The sequence below is a fragment of the Arachis ipaensis genome, chromosome B1, assembly GCF_059453495.1.
Source record: "Arachis ipaensis isolate K30076 ecotype BB chromosome B1, ASM5945349v1, whole genome shotgun sequence".
Classification (NCBI taxonomy): Eukaryota; Viridiplantae; Streptophyta; class Magnoliopsida; order Fabales; family Fabaceae; genus Arachis; species Arachis ipaensis.
In genome coordinates this window covers 63,285,800-63,295,506 of record NC_142436.1, presented here as the reverse complement: position 1 = coordinate 63,295,506, position 9,707 = coordinate 63,285,800, and the positions used below count along the sequence as shown (strand labels likewise).

At 39.4% G+C, this 9,707-nt stretch overlaps 1 long non-coding RNA gene across 1 annotated transcript; it reads right to left on the bottom strand.

Annotated features, from left to right (window-relative positions):
• Window positions 1-385: 385 nt before the first annotated feature.
• LOC107618187 (uncharacterized) lies at window positions 386-2,905 on the bottom strand. Its single transcript, XR_001615162.3, has 4 exons — window positions 2,781-2,905; window positions 2,632-2,687; window positions 2,422-2,553; window positions 386-439 (listed from the first exon to the last, which is right to left on the bottom strand). It is a non-coding gene; the product is annotated as an uncharacterized LOC107618187 (long non-coding RNA).
• Window positions 2,906-9,707: the final 6,802 nt, after the last annotated feature.

Genomic DNA, 9,707 nt, shown 5'->3' with positions numbered 1-9,707 from the left:
GCCTTACCTCGCGTCGTAAAGCCAAGGTCAATCAGAGATTACGACAGTTCTAAACTCATACATAATAGTATAATCTAGAAGCCCGATGAAAGATATAGCTCAAAAATAGAATTTCGAAGCACAAACGTACTAACAGAGTTACTAGCTTAAGGCATAAGAAACAGAGAAGATATAACAAAAGATAAGTATATAATATCATAGGGAACTAGTCACGACTCGCGGAGTTTAAGCTGGCTAGCCATATACTGATATACAAAACCATACAGTGAAAACAGCTTATACAAGTTTTGTTCTCTCAAATACATGCCTCTAGGCAAAACAAAATAAAAAAGGAGAGATGTATAAACAAAATAAACTAAAAAGAACTCCAAAATGATCCAAGATTCTCCGCTCCTGTCACCAACCAAAGCAACTCACCGAGGTGGGTTGCGACCTGCATCTGAAAAACACAACAACAATATGGTATGAGAACCGGCGGTTCTCAGTATGGTAACAGTTCCCAGTGATATAGGATATAAGACCCCGGGACACCAAAGGCAATCCTAAGATTCATATCAATCACAAGATTCAACTTAAAGCATTCTAAAACATTTAAGCATAATATACCAACTTGACTTAAATAAACCAGGTTATCTATCTTAAGGGATTTCTATTCTAACCAAATACCGCTGTCCCACAGCCTTCACCAACCGATCCTCCATGCGATCCCATCGCCACCGCCTTCCGAACCTCCTCAATCCCAGCAGAAAACACAGATAATGTTCAAAGCAAGTAAAGAACAAGTAGTAGCATATATGGCAAATAATTCAGATAGCAAGTAAGCATGTTATTCAATTAGGCAAACCATTACAAGTAAACAAAGCATACAAGCAGATAGGAAATGCATATGATGAATGCCTGCCCTACTGGCTGTGATATCACATTGTCGGTTCAACTGTCAGCCCGACACATCTCCATGGAGACGTCGCCCTTCGGATTTCTCATATGGGAACCCCCGAGATATAGTGCCCGGATCACTGTCCAGGTACTGGCTCTTGCTCGCCCTATAGATCCGAAGGGATGCGAGTGAGATATTCTTGCCTCAGACCTCACATCTCAACGTAAGCGGGATTAACCACCGTCCTTACGCCGCCGCCGCTACCTCGACAGGTGGGATTAACCACCGTCCCTGCCAGGCGCATAGCGTCTCAAAATATCATGTAAAAATATTCTTTCAATGGTTTTCAAAAGTATTTTCAGCATACATAGATCCATCACTTCAATCCGAGTCCCCGACTCATCTCAACCACTGTCCCTTTATAACTTAGTTTCCAAATACCAAAAGTCTATCATTCCTCATCTCATATACCAATCATCCTTCACCTAACGTCAAACCATTCTCAGCACGCCAGAAACCTAGGCCTCCGTTTTCTAATTTACCTTAAAATCATGTACTAGAGCCCTTAATTTATATCCCATGTTCTAATACTCAAAACTAGGTCCAAACGTCTTAAAATGCTGTTATAGAAGCTTACAACCTTGTTGAAAAGGCAAAATAGTTGAAAACAAATAAATTTTTGAGAAACAGGACGTGTGCACACGCACATATCAGAAGTAATGAAATTCTGCAACTTTGAAAAATTTCAGATTTTTAACACCAACTTTGAATAATCATAACTTCCTCTACCAAATTCCAATTTTTTACAAACTTTATATCGATTCGAACAGTTTTCAATAAGCTTTAATGCTAAACTAATTTCAATAGATTTTGAAAACTAAGGCATAAGTTATGATTAGACAAAGTTCACCAAAAGTCAACTTTTACCAAGACTCACAAAAATCTCAATTTACCAACTTTCATAACCCAATCCAACCAAAACCACATCAATTCTATCACATATCAGAATTTACCATTTTCCATATCCAATTTACCATTCCACCATATATAATCATCAATTCTCACTATCAAATACATAATAATACCCTCACTAACCATCATCATTATTAATTTCAACATCAAACTCCAACATCATACTATCAACATCAATATAACCATTTATCAACAATCCCAACACTCACCTTCAATTATCAAAAATATCAATATTTATCATCCATTATCAACCACATCAACAAACCCTCATCAACAACAATAAATCATACATCCCTCATCAACCTGTATAATCATTAAATTCCAACAGCATCATTATTCATCATCAATCATTAAATACCAACAACCTCATCAACAACACTAATCATCAATACTCATTAACACCAACAATTCTCCATAATCATCCTTAATCACAATATTCCAAGGATACCAACAATTAACATCAATTTACACATAATCATTCATACACCAACAACATTCAATCCTATCTTAGGGTCAACTAGCCTAAGTGTCCATGAATATTATATACTACATAGAGGAAACCGAAACCATACCTTGGCCGATTCCCTTTATGCACCCAAACTCAAAATGAGCACCAACAAGCTTCCAACCACAATCCAAGCTTTCAAATCCACTCCAACAAGCACAAATAAGTTCCAAAAGCTCCCAAAGCCACAATAATCAAACTATATACATATAAATCACCACAAATCAACCTAGGGTTCAACATAAGCATAATCTCACAAGGGTTTAAGAGCTTTTACCTTTCCCAACAGATTTGATAACACAAATCCAAAGCTAAGCAAGGATTAGAGCAAACCTAAACATCCAAAATCATAAAAACCCATTTAACCCAAAACTCTAATAAAATCCGAAATTTTGAAGAGAGAAACTGGGAAGATTTCGTGATTACCTTGAGGGTTTCTTGGGTGGGTTTTGTAGAGCTCTTCACAAGGAACGCGTAGCCGCAAACGGTGCGGCGATCGGAGCTCCGTAGCTCAAGATATGAGCTTGGGAAGTTTGAAGTGAATAGTAACAATGGTGAAAAGCTCTCACCTCTCTCCTCACTTCAGCTGCTGTTGTATTTAGGTTATGAGGATGAAAGTGGCTGAAATGGGTTCATTTAAGCATATTTATATGTTGGGCTTGGGCCCAACTTGGGCCCGGTCCAACCCGTTAGCGTTTTTAGCCCGTTTGGCCTAACTTCGGGCCAAATCTTTAAAATTAAAGTCCGATTTTCCATTTCTAATGTTTTTCTAAGGTTTTTTGACGGTTTTCACTTTTCTCATGCGGTACCAGGCAGACTTGAACCGGTTCAACCGGTTCAACTGTCGGTTCGCAATTTTTCACAGTTTTTCGTAGAAAGCACATTTTCTGACTCAGAAAGACTCACTGAGTCCAAAAATCACCTTTAAATCCCCAAATTCTCTCTCTAACTTTTTGGAATCTAATTTGGGCAATTAATCACTTAATTAACCGGTTGATTAGTTGCGGTTCTTACAGCCTAACCGGCCTAGCTCCCTCTTGGAGAAATATACAATGCATGCACTTGCGAGGGTTAATCCCCACAATATCAGCTAGGCTCCAACCAATTGCCTTCTTGTACTTTCTTAGGACATCTAGGAGCTTTTCTTCTTCCTCACTAGAAAGCTCACTAGCAATAATGACTGGAAACTTTTGGTTGTCCTCTAAGAAAGCATACTTCAAATGAGATGGAAGAGGCTTCAATTCACTCTTTGCCTCAAGCTGAGGTTCCTTTTCATCAAGCTCACGGAGTTCATTCTCAACAACTTTCTCATGTTCATCCTCTTGGTCATCCGTCTCTTCAACAATAAGGTAGCATAGCTTGTTGTGGTCTTCTTCTTGCACTTCCGCTACCACTTCATCGATTACATCACATCGGAGAACAGAATGCTCTTCAGGAGGATGCTTCATGGCTTCTTCCAAATTGAACTTGATAGTCTTATCTCCAACCTCAAAGGAATATGTGCCGGTGAAGGCATCTAACTTGAATTTAGAGGTCTTAAGGAAGGGTCTACCAAGTAGAACGGAGGATGAGCTTCTATTTTCTGTTGGAGGCATTTCAAGGATGTAAAAGTCAACTGGAAAGACCAAGTCCTTGATTGCCATAAGTACATCTTCTGCTATTCCCATCACAGTGATCACACTCTTATCGGCTAAGGCAAACTTCACCGCCAACTTCTTTAATAGAGCTAAATTCAACCGCACAAAGATAGAAAGTGGCATGATGCTTACGCAAGCTCCTAGATCACACATACAGTCATGAAAAGTGCGTCCGCCAATACAACAAGACACCAAACAAGGTCCAGGGTCACCATATTTCTTTGGAATAGGTTCCATCAAGGAAGAAATTGAACTACCCAAGGATAACGTCTCTAACTTTCTTATCCTATCCTTGTGTGTACACAAGTCTTTCAGAAATTTTGCATACTTCGGAATTTGTTGGATAGCATCAAGAAGTGGTATGGTTACCTCAACTTTCTTGAACACTTGAAGCATGTTCAAATCAAATTCAGGGGTCTTCTTTGCTTTCTTCACCAAGAAAGGGAATGGGATAGGAATGGACTCATCCATTATAGCTTTCCTCTTGGGTTCCTTAAGGCTTACTCCTTCTTCATCATGCCTTTTGTCTACCTCCTCTTCTTCATGTGGAGCTTCAACAACTACTTCTTCCTCATGAATGTCTTCCAGGACCCTAGAAGATATCTCCTCCAATGTAGTCCCTGACCATAGAGTGATGGCGTTGAGACCGCCCTTGGGGTTTGGTTGGGGTTGGGAAGGAAGGCTAGAAGAGCTTGAGGGTTGGTTGGTGTTGTTGGAGGAAGACATGGACATCTTCGAAATCATATCGGTGATATTGGCCAATTGAGCACTCATGGCTTCGAATTGAGCCTTATAGCCCTCGTCTCGTTTATCCACAGCGGCTCTAAGCTCATCAACTTGATTAGTGGAAGATGAAGAGGATTGGTTGGATTGTTGTCTATGGTGTGGTGCTTGGTACTTGGTGTAGTTGTTTTGGTTTTGGTTGTGGTGATTTTGGTTGGCTTGGTGGTTGTTGTTGTTGTGGTGGTATTGAGATGAAGATTGGTTGTTGTTGTAATGAGAAGAAGAGTTGTTCCATCTTTGGTTTTGATTGCTCCCTTGTGCATTATCCCTCCACCCTTGATTTTGATTACTACCATGAGAGTAGTTGTTTTGGCCTTGAGAAGGATAGGGCAGACGGTTGTTATAGTTCACATTGGCCACGACAAGGGCATGCTCCTCTTGAATTTAATGGCATTGATCGGTGTAATGTGTGGTGCTAGAGCACAAACCACAAATTCTAGGAGGGCCTTCAAGTTGAGCAACTTGAGGAGGGGCTTGGATGGCTTGGATGGAGTAGTATTCCTTTTGATCTTTTTGTATTTGCATGAGGATAGTGGTCATGTCCCCAAGCGCCTTGGTTAAGCTTGCTTCGGAAGGGGATGGTTCTACCACACCCTTGAGAGGATTACTTCTCACCCTTACATGTTGCATAGCCTCGGCAACATCATTTATCAATTTCCAAGCTTCTCCTTCCGTCTTGTTCTTTGAAAGGGAACCGCCACTAGAAGCGGTGAGCAATCTTCTGTCTTCTGCACAAAGACCTCCGGTGAAGTAACTAATGAGCAAGTGAGTGTTCAATCCATGGTGTGGACAAGATTCCAATAGCCTCTTGAACTGAGTCCAATACTCATACAAACTCTCTTGGTCCTTTTGCATTATACCCGAAATCTCCTTTCGGATGTAGTCGGTCTTCTCCGGTGGGAAGAATTTATCTAGAAACTCTCTTCTCAAAAAATCCCAATTGGTCACAATCTCATCCGGTTGTGAATAAGACCACATCTTTGCTTGCCCTTCAAGAGAGAAAGGGAAGGCAAAAACCATAATAGCCAACTCATCAGCTCCATGCCTTCGAGCCGTAGAACAAGCAATTTGAAAATCTCTTAGATGTCGGATGGGGTCTTGACCCGGCAACCCATGATACTTAGGAAGTAGATTTATCAAGCTACTCTTCAACTCAAAGTTTGGATCAAGGTTGGATACCTTACTTGCAAAGGTTGAAGTATGATATCCGGAGCTCTTTGCTCATGCAAAGTGATCCGTCGTGGCTCCGCCATGTATGGCTCACCTGGAGGATGCAAAGATGTATTAATAGTGCCAACAGAAGAATAGGAAGTAGCGGACTCCAAGTCACTCTCGGTACCGTCTAGTAATTCGGTATGTTCCTCAAGAGATGCCGAAGTACTAGCCGTATAATCCAACCACCGTCTAGCTTGCCGAGTATGTAACAAGGTTCTTTCAATCTCAGGGTCTAACTCGGCTAAGCTAGAATTCGGTTGAGACCGAGTCATCAAACTTGGGAGTCATAGCACACATGCAAAAGAAATCTAAACTATAGCTAAGTATTAAAAGAAAGTAAACTATCTACAATATTCACATATTCACATAACCAATATCAAGGCATATGTTGCAACCATTCCCCGGAAACGGTGCCAATAATTTGATGGGACGAAGACTATGTCGGTATAGAATTTCTCAATAAAATCCCATTGCAAGTATATCTCTACCCAACAACAATCCTCAAGTCAAATTTAGAAAGGAAATTGGTTGTCATAAGTTCAACCCCAATAAAAGTAACCGAAGTATTCAAACCTCGGGTCGTCTCACAAGGAATGGACAAACATGTGCTTCAACATTGGTTAGAAGTCCGAGGTTGTAAGTCATGAGCAAGAAATTAAACTAGGAATCTTAACAAGCAAGTAATCTTGGAATGCAAGAAACTAATTCAAACAATTAAAGCAAAATATAAATAATTCCAAATTCATAAAATAACATCCAATGTAATTATATTCTAAACTAAATAAGTAACTATAACTAAGACAAAGCAATCAAGATTTTTGGGTTTTCAAATATGAAGATAAAAGTAACTCTTGGCTAAGCATGGGAATTGAGATCGCCATCCTTGTCTCCATATCAAACATTGACAATTATGAGGTACCAACCCACTAAGTCTACTTCTCAAAAGCCTTAAGTACATATTGTCTACTCCTAGGCTTAAAGTACGTTAAATAGGTTTGATCACATCAACCCACAAGTCCCAACCTATCTACTAATTAGATTAGTAGTGGGTTAGTGTCAATGGGTATCAAATTGATCACCTAGAGTTCTCAAATCACCAATTCAATGGGACCCAATAACTCAAGGTCACTCAATTCCCTTAGCTTATGCCAAGAGTAAAGAAAACTACTCCATAATCAAAGGAAATATTTCATCAAACACATGGTAAGCATTAATAAAAGACATATTCATATTGCAATTAAATTGGAACTAACAAGTACCCATTAACAATTATCAACATACAATCACTCAAACAACACAATTAATCAAGGAAATCATCAATGCAACAATAACAAATCAAGATCCACAAGATTCATGAGATGGGTATAAAATGATAAACAACATGGAAACATAAAACTAACACCAGATCTAAACAAAATTATACTAGAGAATTCAAATTAAACAATTAAAACTAGTAATTAACAAGATCCAATTCAAAATTCAACAAGGGAAGATCAAATTAAAGCTAGATCTAGAGAGGACCAAGGGTTTCTCTCTCTAGAAGAACAAGAACCAAAAACTAGCTAAAAGTTATGTCTAAGTGTAAAATGATTGATCCCCCCCTTTTCCCCTAGCATCCTTGGGTCTTTTCCATGCAGAAACAGCTTGAATTTGGGCCTGATGAGGCTCAGAAATTGCCAGGCACGATTTCCTTTAATGAGGTCACGTGCAGCTTTCCGCGCATGCGCGCCGATTGCTTTTGTGATCCACGCGTGTGCGCCATGTGCGCGTGCGCGTCGGTGGGATTTTTCTGATCCGCGCGGATGCGTGCATCCTTGCGCGCCGCTTCCAGCTACCCATATCCACGCGTGTGCGTGAAGTGCGCGTGCGCGCCCATGCTAGAATTCCCAAAATCCAAATCTTCATGTTCCTTCCTCTTGTGCATGCTTTGGTTCTCACTTCTAAGCCATTCTTGCCCTATAAATCCTGAAATCACTCAACAAATACATCACGGCATCGAATGGCAATAAAAGAGGATCAAAATATAGTAATTCTAAGGCAAAATAAGCATGTTTTTCATCATGGAGCAATATTAGGAAGGGAACACAAAACCATGCATTTCTTGTGAATAAGTGTGAGAAATATTGACAAAAACTCCCAAATTTTATACAATATAAACCACAAAATTGGGGTTTATTAGCTCCCCCTTCTCTCTAGAACCTAGGATTTTTAGTTTAATTTCCTTGTAATTGCTACTTTTAATTCTTGTTTTGATCTAGTTTCTTCTACCTTCCTTTACTTTATTGTCTTAATCTCTTTAGTTTATCATGTTAATTTCTCATTTTGTTGCTTTTTATGCTTATGAACACTCTTGTCATTTTAATTTACATTTAATGCAATTTGTGCTTTCTTATCATTTATTGCTTTATTGAGTTGCCATCTTTACTTTTCTTGCTTGGTAGTGGTAGCATTTATTATTTCTTGTCATTTTACCATGCTTTCTTTACATGCCCACCAAGTGTTTGACAAAATGCTTGGTTGGGATTTTGCTTAGTTTTTCTCACTCTTGGTTGAGAAATTGTGTGGTTTGGGTGAACTTGAGTGGTGGATGTCCATTCCACATTGTGTGAGGGTTGTTAATTAATTTGGTTTCCTTTGACTCTAAGTGACCCACTAGTGTTGACTTAGGACTTAGGGATTGAGATTAATTATACTTAGTTGACTTATCCTCGATGTAGGATTGACTAATTGGGATTAATTCACACACAATTACCATGTTTGTGGTTCACTACTAGGATAGAAGGCCCTAATTACCCAATTCTCACCAAGAGCTTGTTTTTGTCATTTAATTTCCCTTTCTTGCCTTAATTGCTTTCTCTTTTAATTACTTGCATGCTAAGTTACTTTCTTTCACTCTAATTTCTTGCCATTTTAATTCCCTTGTTCTTGCCTGTAATCATCCAACCCCCATTTCTCTCATAGCCAATAATTTTACACTTAATTGCAACTCCTAGGGAAGATGACCCAATGTTGAATTACTCTCGGTTTAAATTAGAAATATTAAACTTTGATGTTTGGGATTTAATTTTCCGGTTTGGTCTATACTTGCAACATAAGTTATCTTGAGTGGAAAAAATCCAAACCGGTACAAAATTCCAACTCATCACCCTCCTCAAAGGGAGATTGAATTTGCGATTGAATTGGTGCCGGGAGCCGGACCAGTGTCAATTGCACCGTATCGAATAGAACCGATAGAGCTGGCTAAATTGAAGACTCAGTTGGAAGAGCTTCTAGACAAGAGGTTCATTCAACCGAGTGTATCTCCATGGGGAGCACCAGGTTTATTGGTAAAGAAGAAGGACGGAGGAATGCGGCTTTGCGTGGATTACCGACAGTTGAACAAAGTGACTGTGAAGAACAAGTACCCGCTGCCAAGAATAGATGACTTGATGGATCAATTGCAAGGAATTGGAGTGTTTTCCAAGATCGATTTGAGATTTGATTACCATCAGATAAGGGTAAAAGAGGATGATATCCCTAAGACGGCATTTAGGACGTGCTATGAACACTACGAGTTTGCGGTAATGTCCTTTGGGTTAACAAATGCACCTGCTGTTTTCATGGATTACATGAACAGAGTCTTTCGTCCCTTTTTGGACAAATTCATGGTGGTTTTCATAGATGACATCATAATTTATTCCAAGATGGCAAAGGAGCATGAGGAACACTTGAAAATCGT